General features: G+C 41.7%; 1 protein-coding gene across 2 annotated transcripts in view; it reads left to right on the forward strand.

Annotated features, from left to right (window-relative positions):
• The first annotated feature begins 396 nt into the window (after window positions 1–396).
• The window catches only part of sema4c (sema domain, immunoglobulin domain (Ig), transmembrane domain (TM) and short cytoplasmic domain, (semaphorin) 4C), a 129628-nt gene continuing 108238 nt past the window's right edge, over window positions 397–21786 (forward strand). For both annotated transcript variants that reach the window (XM_028033490.1, XM_028033489.1), the window contains exon 1: window positions 397–970. The gene's annotated coding sequence lies outside the window, so the exon portion shown is untranslated. The remainder of the gene's footprint in view (window positions 971–21786) is intronic.

Below are 21786 nucleotides of genomic sequence, written 5' to 3' on the forward strand. Positions count from 1 at the left end.
AGAGCAGGACTCTGGTTTAGTCAGAACCAGAACTGACCGCTGAGGTCTAGAACCAAAAGCCCTTTTCCCCAAAATGCTCACTTGGTTTGTGAGGGGGTCCTCATTGGGTTGTCCGAGGTCAGACTCCATGTTGAGGACCCCCTAAAAAAAAAAACCCCAACAACAACAAAAAAAAACAGACCTTTACTTTGCACACAATGAAAACTGGCTTCAGCAGGGGCCCTGGGATGTCGGGGCCCTTGTTCATAGGGGCTAATGGGCGGAGACGAGTTTGTGTGCCTTTTTTTTTTTTTAAACCCTCCCAGGTTCCTGCTGCGCTGCGTACTGCAGAAGCAGGCTGGAGTAGAAGGGGGGCGCACGCATACACACACACACACACACACACACACCACGCGCTGCAGCGCCACGCACCAGCAGCAGCAGCAGCACTCATCATTTCTAGCGGAGCCTGGCACAGAGACGCAGCGCTCACATTTCTCCGTCAGGCTGCTGAAACTTCTGAGACAGAGAGGCGGACAGATCCTCCTAGCTCGTCCCACTTAGTGGATTAAATTCACGCTCTCTCTTCTTTCTTTTTCCTCCTCCTTTTTCTCCCTCCTCCTCCTCCTCCTCCTCCTCTTCCTCCTCTGGGTTTCGTGTTACAAAGCCTTGGGAGGGGAGTTGCGCGTAGAGGAGCCAGTTCTTCTGTGCAGAAACTGAATGACAGGATCATATGGCACGATTTGCCTCTTTTAAGTCCAAACATTTCGTATCAGAGAGGACACGGGAGAGAGGAACCGCGGACCGATTCGTCAGAGGTTGATGGGGGATGTGGAATAATTTATAAGTCAAAGGGGGAAAAAGAAGAAGAAAGAAACAACAAACGCCAGATAAAGGAGAGAAGGAGAAGGATAGCCTGCTGGATCCGTCGGCTGTGGAGGGGGGGAGGCAGGCAGGACGCAGCGGCTGCGATCATCAGCGTAATAATAAGGTAAGTTTGGAGCCGTTATTCATGTCGTAGCGGCTGAGAGCGCAGCGACGGAAGTCAACGGAGGTGGGAAAGGTGGAAAAACCACATCAGCGACGAGAGTGCGGAGCATAAACTGTTGCAGTGAGGCAGCTTTCTGTGGACGTGTGTTTTTGTAGAAATAACGCGAACGGGGCTACGCGGTGTGCGCCGTTAACGGCGGTCCGGGTCGGGTTACCGGTTCTGGGTTTCGGTGCGGCGCAACTTTTACCTCGGCGCGGCGCGGTGTAAACACGGCGCAGTGCGGTCAGGAGCGGCTGGGAGAGACCTGAAGCGTCTCCGGAAAGCACACGCTGAGTAAGCCGCTCTACAAAAAAAAAAAGAAAATAGAAATCAATGCACAACGTGCATCACAAAGCTTCTGACTTAGCCAGATGTGACTCTGCAGCCCTCTCACGTAAATCTGGAATATTTAGCTCTCAAGTTCTAAGAGCTTCACGAGGCTTTTAAAAAAAAAATTATTCCAGCGCAACATCTCTGACTTACTGTTAGCTCCCCGAAGACTTCGAGTAGTTTGCCTTCTTCGACATTTTAAAGAGTCTATACCCACTGCTGTATTGTTTCCTCTCCGTCTAACAAATTTAAACTGAGGGTTTAAACAGAACCGAGTGATAATGTGTTTTTGATTTCACGCAGCAGGGTTTCGCAACGACACAGTTTTATTTTTGAAAAAGGCGCACTGGAAAAAACACACACACAAAAAAAACCCAAACACTTTTTCTGCTTTGTGTTTGTTTAAGTCCGTGACATCACAGGAGGGGACAGGCTAGCAAAAACAGCTAAAGTAGCAACTTTTGGCAAAGTTTGACTCAAATTGTGAAACATATGAGTTGCATTTACGTGTCAGCCATACAGCACGTGACTCTTGAGGTGAAACTGACCTGATGATGACGATTGTTAGACTTTACCTTGTGAAAAATCTGTTTTTGTTTTCCTTTTTTGAAATGTTCTATCTGATTGGATTGGCCGCTGGTGAAATGACTGAATGCTGTGTTCCGGTTCCGTCACCCTGCGGGACTTGCCGGTACTTTTTCACCGCACGCATTGTGAACTTATTTTACGTTCGCTTATCTGAACATCTTCCCTTCTTGTGACGGCTCAGCTCTGGACTCGTTTGTCTGTCTTCACAAACCTCCTTCAGATTTAAGATGTTTTCCTGCCGCTAAAGTAAGACAGTGTCTTATGTCATCTCAGAGACATGGGATGTACAGCTTTATATTTCTTTATTTTTTTTGGAGGGGAGGATAGATTTTATCTTGATTAAATATGCAACAAAATAGGAGATGCAGATAGAAATCATGACCATGCAGGTATTGAACTATATTTAAAGTGAGTTTGATTCATTTTATGGAAAATTGTTGTTTGTATGTGGGCAGTTTTTATATGCAGAGGTCTAATTTTACTGGGGTTTTTTTTTTTTGGATGAGCTTGAACTCATAATAAACACCTAACATTATCCACCACTGCTTAGAAATATTGCTTTGGAGTGCTTTTTTCTCCTTATTCCCTTACAGATTTACCTAATGAAATAAGCGTTAGCTTCAGTTGAGTGATTATTGTAATTACTCAGGAAAGGGGGAGGGCCGGATGGGCGTGTGTCCACTCTGAACATTGAGTGGGGTGGGATTCGGTGGGGGGTGGGTGGGTTTACAAGCTGGATGGTGCCAGCACCAGTTAACTAACAGACAGGCCCGGGGGGTGGTGCAGAGCGCAGACACTATGAGGATTGTGGGAGAAGTTAGTGGAGGCACGTCACAGCGATGTGGGCTGGAGGATGTGGGCTTCATGCAAGAGTCACTGTGGGGGTCTTCTTTCCAAAGTGAGATTTGCACCATTGACTCTAGAGCAGGGGTCTCAAACTCCAGTCCTTGAGGGCCACAGTCCTGCAACTTTTAGATGTGCCTCTGCTGCACCACACCTGAACAGAATAATTAGGTCATTAAGGCTCTGGAAAACTGATCTACACAAGGAGGAGGTAATTAAGCCATTTCATTGCAGTGTTTTGTACCTGTGGCACATCTAAAAACTGCAGGACTGCGGCCCTCGAGGACTGGAGTTTGAGAGCCCTGCTCTAGAGGGTTCACACAGCCATTGTAGCACATGTAGCAGGGCTGCATCTAGGAAGATGTGGGCCCTGGGGCCGTAGTCAGGTTTGGTGTCCTGTAGCCACAGATGTAAATTGTAACTGATTATTTATTGGGTATGTGTTTGAAAACAATAAAAGTATTCTGTTTGAAGTTTATGAATTCTATTACAATTTAAAGTCAATCAACAATCATATTTTGTTCATTACTTCAGGTTTTCTTGAGCAGCCATCTTGTTTCTCAACTTCGTTGTTAGTTTGATTATTCTGGATATGATAGTTGACTGAAGTTCCTTTGGGAGTTATTTGCATTTAGAAATGGTTTTTCAGCCCAATGAAAATTATAATTTGCATGTACTTTTGGCTAAACTTGTTTAAAAACTTTTAAGTATGTTAAAATAACTTTTCATAATCAATCAGATAGCCCAAGCTGTTCTCTCAGTTTTAAAAAAAAAGTGTTCATATGAAAATATTTTCTTGAAGCGATTTTTGTAGTTTTTGTGTTGCCAAAAATGTTGTAACACCTATGCGTGGCCTGTATGTGGCGTTGTAACTCAGAAATTGTAATTTACCAAAGACAAACAAGGGATATATATATATATATATATATATATATATATATATGTATGATTTATTTATTTAGTTTATTCATTATTGTTATTTGTAGGAGTATATATATATATATATATATTTATATAAATAGATAGTCCATCTCGAACCACACTCCATACCAGTAAGTGGCGGTAATGCTACTTAAAGTTTGTTGCCAACCACCAATAAACTCAAGAAGAAGAAGACAAACAAGGGAACCTAGATAGTCTGAGCTAGTTTCAGCTAGCTCAAACAAGCTGCTTGTAACTAGCTGAAACTAGCAAGCATACAGAGTTTCAGCTAGTTTTACATAGCTACATTCAGCCAGCTAAAGCTAGCTGAAACAATCTAGTTTTAGCTAGCTACATTCAGCCAGCTAAAGCTAGCTGAAACAATCTAGTTTTAGCTAGCTACTTTCAGCCAGCTAAAGCTAGCTGAAACAATCTAGTTTTAGCTAGCTACTTTCAGCCAGCTAAAGCTAGCTGAAACAATCTAGTTTTAGCTAGCTACTTTCAGCCAGCTAAAGCTAGCTGAAACAATCTAGTTTTAGCTAGTTTTAGCTGGCTAGTATCAACTAACTAAAACTAGCTGAAACTCTTGTGCTTTCAGGTTACATTTGAGGCATGGTTATAACATCATCATTCTCCAATAGTTGTGTATTGTTTACATACTGTATATAAAACCAATCTAATTAAAACACACTTTATGTTTTCTGTATCTACATAAAACATTAACTAATTTAAAAACAAAAATATACATTTTGGGGTCCTGAGAAAACTAGTACTTCCCCCCTTTAAGCTCTTCCTAAAATCTGGCACTGGTACTTGTTGCTGAGAGTGAATGATTGTGTCTATAAGGAATTCCTCAATAGGTCAGCTTCTAGGTTTAGGAAATAAAATAAGGCTGATTGTCCCCCCAAAAAGTCTGATCTTAATAATAAAGGGACGTTCATGGCCCTTTTATCAATTACGTGAAGCAGTTTCAAAAGGAGTTGTCGGTGAAAACAGTTTTGGTTTTTGAATATTTCCATCTTTTTTGGTTTAAATTAAAACATCAACTTGAAATCCAGTGTTAGCTTTAACAAAGCCTCACACAGTGCCTGTTCTCACACACAGACTGAACCCAGATGTTAATGCCTCTATTGAGCGAGCCACAGCACATTGTCAGACAGACAATGAAGAGATCCTGGTGGGCACTCTCCTTCCCATCTTCCCGTACATTCAGCTCAACTGCTAACAATACACACACAAGCACACCCCCGCACACGCACACCACCGACAGCAGACAGCCACGCTTGGACTGAGCCGTTCAGCGACACACACGTGCTGCTTCAAAGCGCCGTTTAATGTTTTCTTAATGTCATTTGAGTACCAGTGAGACACAACTCTTAGAACTTTTACATCCTTTTTATGGCTGGTTAGCGTGTTTTTTTGTGTGTCATTGACTCGCTGCCGTCTGAGACTATTATCTTCCAACAAGCTGACAGAGTCACAGGAGACAATTCATTACCTTTTTGTTCTCAGAAACAAAACTGTTCCAAGCCTCATTAAAAGATGCGAGCTTTATTTGTCATCTGTGAACAGCCACACCGAGGCTCCTAAGAATACGTTCAAAATCGTACTGGGTTATGTTTTAGGATTAAAATGCTGTTTCAAAGGCCTTGGTATGGACCGGTGTTAAATTCTTACTGTATACCAGCCTTAGATATTAACAGAGAAACAAAACTGTCATCATGTAATCTTCTTGTTTTGAAGATTGTGTGGCACTGGTGACACTTACTCACTGTATTGAGACAGAGGGAGGAAGACATGCAGCAAATATGGTCAGGAATGGGACCCAGGATGGCTGCATCGAGCACTAATCCCTCGGTATGGAACGTCTGCTCTGCTGCTTCTACAACGTCAGCAAAAACTGCTTGCTAGCCCAGCTTGCTAGCCCTACAAATACTGCGGATATTTGCAAGGATTACAATTGTCTACGAATAGCTGAAATGACCAAACACTTGAGACCTCCTCTAAAAAGGGTACTAAGTGAACGTTTCAATAGTTCAAACATCAAATATACCTTCAAGTGCAATAATACACACAGTGGAAACCGCTGAAGCTAACATCTACAGTCTTCTGATGTGCCGGTCAGCGGCAAGAAAACCTAAAAACGTTCCTGGTTCGGCTGCTTTAAAAATGCCAGTCAATACCGGGTCAAAGATCAGTGCACCTAAGTATTTCTCTCCATTTGCATTATTCTTTTGAATATTTAAGTTTTGCGTTATGAAAAAAAACACAACTAGGCATACCCTGACCATTGCCTTCCTGCACAATTTCACTTGATTCTAATCTGCCTTCACTGCTCTGCCTGCGATTTCTCCCATTGAAGTGGATTCCTCGGGTAGAATTTGAACCAGGTAAATCAGCGAACAGAAGGACAAGTTGTGAATGACGATGTTGAGAATGATGATGTTGTTGCAGTCAGCTTGTAGATTTAGCAATAGCAGCGGACGAAGTGAACAAAGTCGTTCAGTCTGTGTTGGTCACTCTTTCAAAGATTGAGTTGACATCAACAGCGGCCTCATTCAGATCGACACTTCTCTCTTTGCAACTTAGGACAACTGTTTACAATATAGGCAATTTTGGTAAGTTTCATAGTGTCGAACTGGTGCATTACCTATGTAGCACCTTAAACCACTCTATGAGAAAAACTAAAATGGTGGGTGCTTGGGTTAGGTAATACCACTGACCTGGTTTGTAACAAATATGACCCAGAGAAATAGAAATTCAGGCAAAATTACTCAGCTTCACTTTATTAACTACTGTGACAGGGAACCCTCACTGTTAATCACCATTGAACTGTAAGCTGTGAATACTTTTAAGTTTTAGGAAAACAAAACAAACAAAAAATGGAAAACAACATATACTTTTCACATAAGGCAGCACATAAGGCAGGCCCACTAAACACTTAATGTTCACAAGCAATGTCCAAGCTAATATATCGTCCTGAACAGTCAGTTCTACTCACGACCTTCAAATGGTGGTGGAGAAATGGGAAAAAAACCCCCGAGAAAACCCAACGGTGCAGGCCTGTGACCAACGAGGAGTAGACGTTGAAATCCCAGAGGGAGGACGAATGAAAGAAACAATTTGAGAGCGGTGCAATTCGGGGAAAACATAGGAAACGCTGAGATGCCTCCCTCCTCTCAACTTCGCAGCGGCTCAACGGCTGCCGCAGGACCGTGGCGCTAAAGCGTTAGCCCACTTAGCTTAGCCCGAAGTCCGTCGCGACCACTTGCTCCGGTCCCCTCTTGGCTCGTCCCTCCAGCGTCAACTGAACTCCTTCAACTTCTCCCGACTTCCGTGCTCTCACGTCCTGTTGTCCCTTTGTCTCTCCTTTTCGTCTCTCTTTTCTTTCTTATTTATTCCTCTTTTTGTTATTGTTTTTTTTTTTTCCTCGTCCGCCTCCGTTCTCCACCCTTACCACTCTCTCCATTGCTCCCGCCTCCTCCTCCTCTCCACCAATCCCCATCCCGCACTGGACAAACTGTCCCCACTGCCAATGAAAATGGTGAGATCAGAGAATGCGCAGTGCAGCTTACGTCACACTGCTTCTTTCAGTTACAATATTTACACAATAGCTCACTAACAAACAATAGTTTTAATCATCAAATAAGATAATTACTCAATAGTGACCTTTATATTATTCAACTATTAAGGTGAAGGAAAATACCAATGTATTTCTTTCAGAAAGAAGAATACTAAACACTTAGTTGTTCACCAATGTATGTTTGAGTAAACAGTAATTTACTTTTAATATACTTGTATCTTATTTTGAACTATGTAAAATTAACCTTAACAAATAGTAACTACCATAACCTCAGTTTATCACTGGGCTACACCTACATCAAGGGTAAACATTAGCAGTTGTGTGAAAGTTTTAACTTCAACAAAGTCCACGGCTCCAGCAATCAGTAGTTGAGAGGCCTGACCTGGCTAGTTATTACCGTGCTGGCATTTACCATAAATAATTGGGAGTTACGTTCCACATAAAAATTTGAGTATAGCTGAATCTGACAACGCTGAACCGCAAATAGCGTTTGCTGGCGCCTGACTCTTAGTTGAGAAACTGTGAAGAAAGCATTCAGCAAAGTTTGCTGCATTGTTGAGCTTATTGAGAAAACTTTATTGTATTTTATTGAGCAGCCAGAAGGTTGTGCTTTTTTTGGCATTAGGGACACTTTAGAATTAGTCAGTCATAAACAAAATTGTATATCGACGAGTCAAGCCTGGAATGGAACGTCCCCCAATGATTAGATTATTTAAAACACTTTTAATCGTTTGTGGGGAACAAAAAGAAACATTGTGATATTTAGCATTTCAAAAACTATTGCTCAGATCTCATCTCGTTCTTGTCAATGCATCTTGTAGGTTGTTATTGTCTCATGATATGGTTGTCCTGTTTTCAGCTTTACTGTACTGTCACATTATCAATCTTACCCTGTGTGTGTGGGTGGGTGTGTGTGTGTGTGACTGTATGTGTGTGTGTATGTGCTCCTGCGGCACATGGCAGCAGCAAAGCGTAAGGGTCAACATTGCATCATAGCCATTATGTCGTCACTGCACCAGATGTCTCCTATCTGCTTGGTGCGCGTCTGTTTGCGCGTGCCTAATTGTCATCTACGTGCCACATGCATCGAGTCAACGCGACCGATCCCGCCAGCCACACGGCAGGCAGCTGGATGCCGTGGTAACGGGACCATTGATGCTTGACCTCTCGCTCGGCGAGGTGTTTGGATCCCGGTAGTTTGCTTTAGATGTGGAGTGGGGAACGGTTGATGCGCCAGACTTTAACTGGAGGCACGGCTGGGAAAATATATACGTTTTCATCCAAATACAGCTACAATTTTTCCTGCCTCTCTGTACTTGAAGGGGGAGGGGAAACAACAACAAAAGTCTCTTCCAGAAGCTAAATGTGCTGTGGACGTTACCGTTTCAAACAGGTCTGTTTCCTGCTGAGATGAAGGGAGTTCTCATCTCAGGCGTTGCCCTCTGTGTTCAGAAGCTAGCCAAACAGAATGGAGATACCGCAGCTTCTTTAGTGCTTGCGAGGGCGCGCGTGCGTGTCTGTGTTGATCAGAAATGGCCCATGGAAGGCCAGAAAGCTGAAGCAGATGGGTCATGTGAGAGCTCAGGGGGAACAGGAGGCAAGGGGGAGGGGGCACAGGCCTGGGCTGGATGGGCTGGTGTTTACAGCAGAAGCAAAGGAAGGGGCTTGTGTACACTGACGGCATGCTAAATGAACTTCGGTCCAGGAGCGTAGTGATATAAACATTGCTCGTACACCACTCCAATCTGCATAAGCCGATATTTTTAAGTTTTCCAGCAGCCATATGAATAAGATAGCATGGTTAGCAACGACATGTGGAGCCTAAAAATCACAATCTCAAACACTGAATTATGTTCCACATTAGCACATCACTAGAGATAAGCCTGTGTTGGTGTGATTATATGTTCTCCTTAGTCTTCCCAGTGAGGAGAAGTTGTTTATATTAAAGATGTGTTTTTTGTTTTTTTTCTTCTCCCTTTTTGCCATCTGGAAGGTTTGCAGAAAATAGTTTTGTTTTCCCCTCACTACAACCCCAATCCATGAAAAGGCAGGACGTCGTGTGAAATCTGCAGTGGCGATGAGTTCACATACATTTGGTAATTCATTTAGTGCTTTTAAAGGTACAACCATTGTTGTTGTTGTTTTTCATAAAGGAATGATAAAACAACTTATTAATAAAAAAAACCCTGTCAGTTAGTGTAAAAGTTTGGATGTGTTTTCAGTAATGTTGAGGTCAAGACCTTTTCAGATGCTAAATCTTTGCCTGCTTTATCCGTTAAAAATTGAAATTCCGATATATGTTTAAGATCATTGTTGAATTTGTGTTCATTTAATATTCCATCCATTGTGTGCAGTGCATTGTGTGAGAGAACCCTTTAAAACATTAAAGGGTTCTCTGTTATGACACTTATTACATTTTTAAAGCTTCACCTTGACATATCCAAACTTACATCTTCCCATTGGGACCAAATAGCTAAATCTTTTACATACTGTTTATAAGCAGAGGTGTCCCAATCTGATATTGATATTGAGTATCAGTCCAATATCAGCCAAAAGCAAGTATCAGATTATATCGGCCTGCATCGAAAATCTCGGATATATGCACTCCTCTCCAGAATTCCAGCCCAGCGTTTCTATCCAGCAGCGCCGATTGGTTAATAATAAATGAGTTGGTCGTTCTCATACTTATTGTTGTTGACTTTTGATATTGGATCGGAATCGGCTAATACTCAAAACTGCAATATCGGTATCGTATCGGAAGTGAAAAACTTGTGCAGCCCTTTATACAAGCATGAAACATTCCCTCTGGAGACATTTGACAAATCTTGAAGCTTTTATTCAGTCTTGTGAGTTTTCCTCTAGCTTGGCCAGCACTCTCTCTAATTAAAGCTGAAGATGTTATATGAGGAAGAAAAAAAAGATTGCAGCATTAAAACATTCATGAGATATTTAGTTCGTTTTTGAGCGTTAGCTAAATTGTCAGCAGCACTGTTACCTTAAGGTATTGAAACCAGGCTGAAACCTGAGAACCGAAAGCAGGCCGAGAGTCCCCTTGAAGTCTTTTATGAGCTTACGGGGCTCTCCTTGTCAGGAAAGACAGATTAATGCTAAATCAGAATCCTATATGACCGTTAGCTGCTTTCCCACTAGTCAACTTTAGAAAAAAAACTTGCTAAAATCTGGCTGCAGGTGGAACAGTGAAAGTGTTTAATCGACATTTAATCACGTGGTGTATGACTTTGCTGCAGTCATGAATATTTATTGTAAACTAAGCATCGATGGGAACTCGACACCCACATTTCGTTCGAGTCGTTTGCACGGGTTTACGCCAGAGAGCACGACTCGCCTTTTTATTGTTCCGCACCAATAAACCCCGTTACTGACTTTAAGAAGAACTCGGTGCAACAGACTGCAGACCTTTCTGATCAACAGAAACTCACTTTCAGTTTAGTAAAAATCTCACATTGTCACAACACAGAGGCCCGTTTATTTTAGCCGCCGGCTGTCAGGTTGGACAGTGACTCATATTTACCTTGCCACATTGCTGAGTTAGCAGAGTTGCACCTTAGTCTCCATAACAACAACTAGACGCCATCTACATGGCGTCCATTGTTTGGGTGTGAGGTTTTCTCTCCTTCTGTCACAGATGTGAATATGTGAAGACTGGAATACAAGAATAAAAATCTGACGGTCTCTGGCGCAAAACTGAAAATAGGTTTTTTTAAAGACTTTTTACACATGCCTGGTTCTGCATTTAACTTGTTTAAAGTTAGTTCAGAATCAAATGTTCTGAGTAAAAAAGGGGGGAGTTTACTGCAAGATTTATTTATTGGGTGATGTGCTTTGTAAAGTAGAGAACAACGTAGCCCTCTTGCTGAGGCTGGTCCAGCTGCCAAAAAAAAAACCAAAACAAAAAACACAGCAGACGCGCTCATATTACAAAATACACAGAAGGAGTGTGTCTTCACTCTCTACTGAGACTCCCATTGCTGTGCTGAAACTTTCATTGGGACACTCTGCTGTGTACATTGCTCCATTTCTAACTTATTACAACAACAAAAATCCAATAAATGTAGATGTCAGATTAATTTAAAAAAAATTAAAGTAGGGCTGCAACAAACGATTATTTTAGTAATTATTATTCTGACGATTAATCGGATATAAACAATCGGCACATTTTATAGATTGTCATTTAACCTTATTGATTTATGTCAGATTGATATAAAAAAAAGATGGAAGTAGGGTTGCAGCTTGCGATTATTTTACAATTTGTTTATTCTGTCGATTATTCTGATAATTAATCGATTAATCAGATAAAAATGGCCACATTCTTCAAGTAATCCTATTGAATAAAGTTTTTTTTATACAATATCAGGAATACATCAATAAATGCAAATAAACAAATAACTAAATTCCCTTTTTAAATAAGAAACTTAACATTTTATTGCCTAAGATGCGATAACATAGCATTGCTTTAGTGAATGAAGTAAAATGAAGCAAAAAATATGCCACTTGAGGAGCTTTGGGTAGAGCAGAATTACAGACGGGGGTGTTTTTATCTGCAATGCTAAATGTGCGTAGATTTTGTTCAGTTTTGGAATAATTATCAAATGGCCTCTTTTGAGTCTTTATGCTCAAATTAACAAATAAACGATCACTAAATTAGTTGACGATGATTTCAACAATCGATTAACCCGATTAACTGTTTCAGCAGACAAATGCGACGAATAGTGACTCTGTGCCTCTTCGTTATGCAAGTTTGATGCAAATTCGCCGACTCAAAACGTCGCATTCTGTCTAACTATGCAGAAATCAACAACACTTGTTCAGAGTTTCGGTTTTATTGGGTTTTCTGCACAAAATGTATGCCTTTATATTGGTTTGTGTGCCACAGAAACTCTTTTCTGCGAGGTTTGGTGCATTCTGGAGCTCATGCGCTCCACCGCAGCACCTCTAGTCCTGCCTTTGTGGATGCCAGACCTGCTGAGACGTTTTCATCAGGCAGCGAAGATAGATTCAGGGGCTTCTGGCAGCAGCCCTGATTGCAGTTGTTCCAGGACGTGATGCCTTTGCTCTCCTCCAGCTATGGCCTCTCTTTGAGCGTTTTCTCTTCCTCCCCCTTCTCTTATTTAGACAGATTTCCCCCCTGCCTCCTTTTTTCCAACTTCCTCACTTAATCCCACTCACTTTCAGGAGCCTAATGAGGTCAGTTTTTATTTTTGCATTGCCAAAGCGCAAGCACTTGCCACTTATACAGCTCAACTTTAATTGAACAGACAAGTGCATATTCAGTCTATTGTGAATAAAAATGATACCATGGAGCGAGTGCTGTAATCTGTTTGGTGGTTTCTAATAGTGGTGCCAGTGCACTGAATGCTCCGAGAGCAGCAATTATGGATCTTTTTCTCCTCGCTCACCAAATCAATTCACGCAAATTAAATGAAGTCTTATTGACGTTGCCGTCAAAAATTAACTACATTATCAGAAAAAGAAAACAAAAAACAAAAAAACGCACAACTCCCCGATCACAGAAATACAACGCAGTGATAAATATTTGTCACCAGCAATGAATGATGGATTCCTCCTTTGGGAGGAATCAATAAATAAGTAAATAAGCCCTGATGGAGGCAGGGAGGGAAAATGTTTCCAGGAAAGACTGACTTGTGGAAAATCCAATATGGAGCAAAACTGACATCCTGGAAGCCAATACACTGGGCCGGTACATCTTGAATTTGTTCCTCTCTCTCTCTCTTTCTTGCGCCGTGGCGGAAGTTTTGCTTGTCAAAGCTTTTTTGTTGCAACCTGTAATTTCCCTCCCGTTTGGCTGATCAATGCAATTATGAACAAAACAAAAAAAATCAAACAAACAAACAACACAAGAAAACGTCAGTGTGCAGTGGAGAGAGACATCACCCAAATCTAATTACTGTTTTCTGATTGAAATGAACGAACAGATGGAGAGAAATCCATCGCTTCCAGTCGTGACATCAAGGTTTGTGCTTTCCTGCAGCAGAGTTTAAAAAAAGACGCTCGCTGGAGTTCCTCTGGGTGGCTCTGCATTATTAATGGCCGGTAGAATGGGAGGGCAGGGCAGTCCCGACCCCTCGTGTGTATTAACAGCTGACCACTCCTGGCCATCTGCTGCCCTCCTCCGCTCGCTTTCTCCGTCCTCCTCCTCGTTGTTTATCTCTGGATAACCCCCTCCTGGTTCCTGTTCAAGGATTTATGTAAATCAGGACACTTAATTAGAGCTACAAGGTGAAATGGATTTTTTGCTTATTAGAGATTTCATTAAAGGCGAGCGTGTCCTTAAATATTGACATAAGGGAGGATGTAGTAGTAAAGAAATGTAAAGATCGATATGGCTCCAGAATTAAAAAAAAATAGGGGATTAGTTGGGGAAGAATCAAAGGGGAGCATTTAGCCTCTGGCTAGCTAGCATAGATTGTAGCTTGCTGTTTTTGTATGAATTAAAGAAAGGTGGCATATTTTGAGAAAGCTTCCCTTGTCGCTGAACACTACATTATGTCTTTGTGATATTTTAGCCTGCTGACTGTAGAGTAAAACTCTCTGTTTTGCTAACTATCTGCATTAGCATGTGTATGGCACACATGCTAATGCAGATAGTTAGCAAAACAAAGAGTTTTGTGCTGCGCCGGCAACTCTCTTCCACACTCAGGCTGAGGTTTTGATAAAAAAGCATATTTAAAGCAAAACTTATTTATAACAGAGAACTTTTTTATTCAAAAACTTTGCTCTAGGTTTACTAAGATTTAAAAATAAAAAAGACAACATAAACTTGCTAGCAGCCTCCTGTATTGTTTTCCACTACAACAGTATTGATTGTTTTAGCGGGTTTTTTTATTTTTATTGATCTTTAGACATGGCTATCAGATAAACTTGGAAACTGTTGAAGACATGAGAAAAAAAGGTCAAATCAGTTCTGGACCCTAAAAACTAGCTGAAGTCAGGAAATGGAAAAGCCTTTTGTCATGTACCAATAATTTAAGTATGTGAATTTATCAACATGCAACACAATTGTTTCATGGTTTTTTTATGAATCGTAGTGAGAGATGAGTGTTACACTGTACACATGGTGTGTACTTTTCAAAACAATAGGCACGGGCTGGTTACCAGTGTCCAAACACGGGATTTTAAAATAGTTTCAAGACCACAAAAAAAAAGTTCACACCATTCTATGACGTTAGACCAATATAGATGCCAGAAGGCTAGAATATTCAATAATTGTTTCCACTAAATTAGCTAGTGTTGCCCCTCCCCAACCTGTTGTTGCTAACTTTCCCCGAGGTACAAAGTAGAAAAAATGGTAAATTTGAACTGTCTTTCAGTTGGCAACTACTGGAGCGCCACCTATCACTCTTATTTAAGTGGCGCTAGGAGCTTCATGTTTGTTAAGCAGCCGACTGCAGGCGCTATAGACACAGTTAGACTAATTAGCTTGCTAATACTGGCTTGATGGACTCCCAGTGTTGATCTATAACGAGCACAAGGCTGAAAACACACAGTATTCTGCAAATTAAACGATGGAATGTTGGTGAATGTTATATATATTTGCTTTGGTGTCAGAATCACAATGCCAGTAACTAAAATGTTAGAGATACCAATATCTTTTTCTCTAATATTGCTTTAGAAGAAGCATTAGGAATGTTTGAAATATTTGTACCAATAATAAAGTGTCATAAATCTTAAACCTGAGATGAAAATAATCTTTTTGATATATGGTACTGATGTTCCGTCCTGCGTTTAAAGGGTCTGCATAGGCCAAAGAAAGTTTCATGCTCATGTCACCCTGGCATTCCTCCAGCGTCATAAAATCCCAGACTTCACTTTAAAGCGGCGGCATGTTTACAAGTGTAGCGCAGCCGCAAATTAAACTTCTGCTTTTCACAAAAAAGTAGGCTTCTTAGCAAAGGATCCAAGAGAGTATGGACCAATTTTTGAACATTTAGAGCAATCCAACCAACTGTAGGATGCCATGAATCGGTGTATCTTTTCTACAGTACTTTGCAAAGGATTTTTTTTTCTTCACATTTGCTTTTTTGTTCTTCCTGAGCCAAAGAGTTACTCAAAGAAGAAATCTCTATTGTCTCTTTTTACAGTTTGATTCTGTCTTGATCTTCAGATGTGTTTTATACTCTCTCTGTGCTGAGTTATGTCTAGAGAAAGACCGATATGCTCAACCATGAAACAGATAGCCAATTGTGTTTCGGGGGCACAGTGTAAGGCACTTATTTTTTTTTCGGAGGCCCCAGCACGGCTGTCTGTCGGCTGGTTGTTGTTTTGTTTGTTCCGAGTCAGCAGATGTTTTCTGGCTCAGCTGTCAGCGCTGCGATCTCTGTACAGAAGACTGCCCGAATCGCTCCCTTTTTCCCCCTTCTTGGGTTCGGTGACACATAAAGGCTGAAATATGTGTGCAAAATCGAGATTCCCATTATGTTAGTGTGAGGCTAACATAATGCGTCTCCTGCCGCAAATCCACTTTTCTCACCTCCAAAACCGATACAGATATCTGAGACTTAGTTCGATACTAATACAATGTAGAAAAATAGTGCAGAATTGATTGGAAATATTTCTTTTTTTTGGCACACAAACAAAAATGCAGTGAATTGCAAATGTACTAAATAGCTCTGCAGCACATTTGAATACACCAATAGCTTCAAAAGCTTGGTCAAACGGGAAAAAAACATCTTTAATTTGCTCAGTTGGTGCAATTATAAATAGAGCAGCCAATGTAAAAGAAAAAATATAGAAACTGACAAAAGCAGCAGGTTGACTACCTTGGTCAAACATTTCAAAACAAAACCTTCTTTCAAATGGTTCAGAAAGTACAATTGTTAATTATAAATATAATGTAACATAAATAATAAAAACTTGTGTGTCATTCCAACGTGTTGAATCCATAGCTCTTCTGTAAAATGGAAGACTACGATTTTCCCAAAACGTGGGGAAAAGTGTCAGAGGTTTGTTGCTCTAACAACAAAAAGCCGTCAGTTGCTCCGACGGCTGATGAATTATGGATGAAGTAGGAATATTTCTCATGTAACTGTTTACATCCATTGCTGCCATAATCTTTAATGACTTATAATGGGAATAAGCTTTTTCACGTGTGATTTAACTGAAACACTGCAACTGCGAAATTGTGTTTTTTGACATTAGCAGAATATTGACTAAGATTTGGAAACATTTGTAATGAAAACTCAACTAATGATAACTCCATGTAGAATTTTGTTTTTTCTCAATATCGGGAGCGGTGCAGATACCTGATATCGGATCGGTGCATCTCTGAATTTTCTCCATTTTGTGTCACATCAACCTAAAAGTACAGATTCATATTTTTGTGAATTTTGAATTATGATGCAGATATAGTTCACTGAGGAGGGGTGGGGGGGGTTGCAGGAGAAAGTAGCGCCCCCATCCTCCCTCCTCCTCGTGCTAACCAGAGCACGGTAGTTTGTTTTTATGGCAACCCCCTTCTTTTTCTGGCATTGTTCTGGTCTGATGGAGCTCCCCCTCCCTACCGTGGGACCGGCCGTTAGTGTACAGGAACTGCCGGGAGCATGCAGCATCACACACACACACACACACACATTCACACAGGAACCGGGTCTGCTGGAGCCTGTGTTACAGACGCAGCCGTTGCCCCGCTCTCACACATTAAGTTTTGAAGCAACAATAAAAAAGCTGCCCTGTGGCTTGCAGCCTGGTAAGCTGGTATCCGGGAAGGCGCTGCAGCCGGGCTAATGGCCTCTCTCTGGGACAAGCACTACGTCGGGGCCCATGCGAGGCTTATCAGCAGCAGGAGGGCCCATGCAAGGCTGCTCTCCGAGATCTCTGTGCTGGTGTGTGGGAGTAGTTTAAGTTTTTTTTTTGTTATTTTTTTTGTAGACGGCTGGGAGCTACCCTTCCTATTTCCTGCTCCCTTGCTGGAAAATCAGTTAGTCGTTAGTGGACTAATAGGTGAGAATACAGATGTATGCACAGTGTAGCACCTCTAATTGGAAATTCAAAGTTATTGCAGTGTTCCTAACAGCCTACAGTGTTGCTGGGAGGTCATTGCTACTCCTAATTGTTCAGACATCAATGATGGAGCAAAGTGGCTTTTACTTGTAACCGAGGACGGTTACCTGTTGTTGTTTTCTTAACAGAACAAGGACGGGTCCGTTTTCCAACATATTTTACAGTACTCATGTGAGGTGGACTTAACTGCTAGTCAGGCGGCGGGAGTGGGGGATTGAGGGGGGGGGGGGGTGATGACGTTGTGCCAGCTCTGGTTTTAATCTGGGGTGAATCAGAAACCGGTATGAAATTTTTAGCGCAGCAGGAACGGATTAAGGGAAATGTTACGGCAGGTTGGACCGGATGGCATCCTGCCTGTGTGTCGTAAAGAGGCTGTCTGTTTCTGTTGAGGGTACCACCGCCGCAGGAGAAGCATGGTTTTAGGACCATCTCAAAACTACACATTTTGAACTAGTTTGACCATGTTAAGTTAGCAATTAGTCATCAGGTTAGAGACGCCACTGAAGTCTGACATAAGCAAAACCTTAAAACCGATCCGTAGACGGCGGCATCCATTACTGCTTCTGTAAACGCTGCTGCATTTACGTTTATGTCTTCTTCTTCTTCTCCTGTGCATGAGGGTCGTTTTGGGTTCGTGAGCCGTTCACAGTTACAGTTCAAATTTATTTAGTTGTATGAGTGCAGGGTATTATAGTCCTGGCGGTCCACCAGACTTTACTTGCCTCAATTGTGTTAAACAGGGTTTTTCATACACCACTAACAGTAAAGACAGATTAAACTAGGTTTGTAGTTGACTCTTTGAACTATACGCCAATTGGGCCCTCCCTGCATCTGCCCGCTGGCCTCACAAACTTGTTTCCAAATTAAGCTGCCTGCTTGTGCGCCTCCTAATACCTTTTGACTGATTTTAATTCAAGAACACGTTGGGCTGCCGGTGGACTTCCCTAGCTGCCCCCTACCGCTGGACTTAGCAGGTTTTCTTGGGGAAACCCTGGAACAACTTCAGCAAAAAAAATTAAAAATCTGAATTGCACATTCACTGTGTGTGAATCGTCTGACTCTGGCGATCCGGTTTCTCCGGTGAGTTGTCGTCTGCAAGCGATTACCGGCCCGTCGTTTGGCCTTTTCCGCCACTCACTGATTATTTGAAAACTTCACGTACTGACTCCATGCCAACCTCTTTGACTCACTCTCTTAGATCTTCTCCCTGTACGCAACCTTTTGCCAACACACAACAGCCTTTGTTTATTAGCGTTAGCTAGGGTTAGTGCTTAATTGGCCTCACCTCCCATGCAGTGCTGCAGCCTCCTTTGACTCCAGCTGTATCAGCAGCTGCAGCCACAATACTGCTGTTGTTTAGGTGTTGGTTGGGGCGGTGTGCTCTCAAGGGAATTTAGACAGAGAGAGAGAGACTCAGTGTTTTCCTACTCACCCACCCCTATCCTGCTGTAGACACACCTTTGACCCCCATTGCTCCCAACCCTCCCCCATCTCCTGCTGCTCTTTTCTAGCCCACTGCTCTGTGTGATGTCTAACTTGTCTGGAGAAAAAGCAGGGGGGGGGATGCACCGTAGGATGAGGCCACAATAATATGACAGAAACAAGATAAAAGAAGAGAGGGACAGAGACTTGAAGTACAAAAACTTCAAGGAAGAGAGAGAGAGGAGGGAAAAATAGAGTAATGTACAGGGGCTGCTATGTTTGTTCTTCTCCCGTAGAGAGAAAGAGATTGGAGAGCAAGGATGAGGCCGGCTCGCCTAGACAACAACCCTGAGAGACCCAGATAAGAGCCGCCCAGCAGTCAACAATCACACCATCAATTTCAAGCCCGGATTTGGCGTCCTTCTCTCGCTCCCTCTCTCCTTGTCTCATCTTTTGGCGTCTTCGCGCTCGCTCTCGTTTTGTCCCCGGAGACGTCGTCCCTTGTAAAGTTTCTGAATAGGCTTCGTTGCAAACGCGCCGGCGTTTCGCACACCGGCTGGCGCAGCTTTGCGTCTGTTTGATGTGCCGATCACGCCGTGTCGATGCGTTCCGTCGACGTATAGCCAGGCATCGGGCTTGCAGTAAAAAACTAACCTACAGGCTTTGGAGACATGCATTACAACGAGGAGTCCTAAGAGTTGCTTTACTGGTTTACTTCATAGTCACCAGTCTTTCTTGGCTGCTTTGGCAAATTTCTCAGAACTGAGTTGATTGGCACTGCAGCAATTTCTTGTTTTCCTCATTTTCCAGTTTTCTTTTGCACACATTGATGCCCAATTGGCAGCTTGAATCACATCATTTCTTGGTTATGATTACAAATGTTGCTTTGTTCCATTGTCTAACTCACTGGACTCAAAAGTGTGAACCAAATACTAGAGTTTGGAGAATGTAATGAAAAACAATCATCTTTGAAATATCAGTGAAAGAAGCAAGAACACAATATTTGGTATGCTGTATAATTTAAGGGCAATACATTCAAAGTAATGTAATGCAATTGGTCAGTTGGCTGGACTTTTACTGTCCTTTATACCCACACCTTTGTTAGTTAGGGAAAATAGCTTAGGTATGGTAATGATGGAAAAGAAAGAAAGTTGTGTTAACTGCAATGAAGTATCATTATTGGAATAGTCAACGCTAACACCAAAATGTCATGCAGCTCCATTGCATACATTTGGGCCTTTTTTTGGCGAATGCATTCAAAATACTAAGGATTCCTTCGACATTTTACGTTGCTCTCAGGTTAACCCTATGTGTAAGAATGCTTGAAAGTGTTAGATCAATCAGTCAGCAAACAATCTCCCGAAATTTGTTCCAGAATTTTAAGCTGGCATGCCACAGACATTTGCTGTGTAAATATCACATTGATATTTGTGGACAATGTAACGACACAATGCATTAAATCTTACCAAGTATTTTTGGTCTAGTAGTTTCTAGTGCAAATGTCTTAATACACTTCAAATTAGACAAAATTAACTTACAAGACTTTTCTGCAAGATATAGTTATTTTAAGTCAATAATTTTTTTATATTGATGAATATGTATTTCACATTTTTTCCATGTTATAAGAGAAATAATCTGCCAATGGAACCAGTACTTTTTCATCAGTATTAAGAAATTATTGACTTAAGAAAAACAAGTTAATATTTCTTCCTGAAAAGTTACTTCTAAATCTTATTTCAAGTGTACTGAGGTACTTGCACTACAAACTACATAGAAGAATACATGTAAAGACTCTGTGTTTTTGCAGTGCACTCTCACTATCTGTCCAGGAAACATGATTCACACACATGGGATAGTGATAACTCTGGAACTGACTCTTAAGATCCGAATGAACGATTCTGATCAGGTGACTCGTTTTGCAGATGACTGTTTGATGTGGTATGAAGTGTTATGAGAACTACGTGTTAGGTCTGGTGTGGGAAACATACCGCAGCTATCAGGAGAACAAGAGTCGTGCATCTTCGTGCCACACAGCTGAAAATCTGGGTTTGGTGTTAGTTTTAAGTCTTGTGACCGAGAATTTTTGTCAAATTTGCGTGGCAAAAGCTGCAAAGCGTTCTCTGAAACTTGCAGCTGGGCTCAGTTTCAGCTGAATGTAATATGAATCTTTGACATGACAATTAACCTCTGATTTGTGACAGGCACGAAACGGAGTCGGCACTGAACCAGTGAAAGGAAGAACCGCTCGCCGCCTCTTCTTATTATGAAAGATTTGTTTGTTCGGCTGGAGTTGGAACTTCTTCTAATATGAATTCTTTAAAAACAATCTAAATTTCACAAATTTCACCAGGCACAAACACTTTCCACATTTCCTAACACATTTAAATCTCACCATTTGAGAGTACACAGCCGTTCACAACTGCGACATATGGAACAGTTTATCCCGTAGCGTTATTCATATTTCGCCTTTTTTCCCCCCTGTGTATCCATAAGAAAACGTCCTCCGTGTTTTACGAACGGTGAGGGTGAGAGAAAGGGAAACCCTTCCTCATGACTTATATATGTTTTTCTGCCTTTGGGTCGGACCAGCTGCATACACTCTCACCCAAATGTCTGATTCTGATTCTACACGTTCAACAAAATCAATAAAACCTCTTTTGAAAAGAGCCTGAAACCTAATGCAATGAGACAGAGAGGGGGAAAAGGAGGGATGAACTCCACCACACGCTCAAAACAGGCATCACCATTAATATATCATAGATAGATAGATAGATGTTCCAATCTGATTAAAACATTATGGTTTAATGCCCCTCTCTCCTCTCTCCCTTTTTAAAATCCATTGTCCACCTATCTCCTCTCCATGCGTCTCGTTCTCTCGTACTTTCGGACCAAGCGGGTCTGATTTGTTGTACCGGGATTAAACTCATCTAATTTGTCTTTCACTCCCTGTGGGGAAAGACTGTGTTTTTCATTAATTGATTCTGAAATGAAGTTAGCTGCCGTGGCTAAGCGTGTGTGGGTGTGAGCCGTGGCATGCGTGTCTGTCTGCAGT

Source organism: Xiphophorus couchianus, chromosome 12 (genome assembly GCF_001444195.1).
Source record: "Xiphophorus couchianus chromosome 12, X_couchianus-1.0, whole genome shotgun sequence".
NCBI classification, from domain to species: domain Eukaryota; kingdom Metazoa; phylum Chordata; class Actinopteri; order Cyprinodontiformes; family Poeciliidae; genus Xiphophorus; species Xiphophorus couchianus.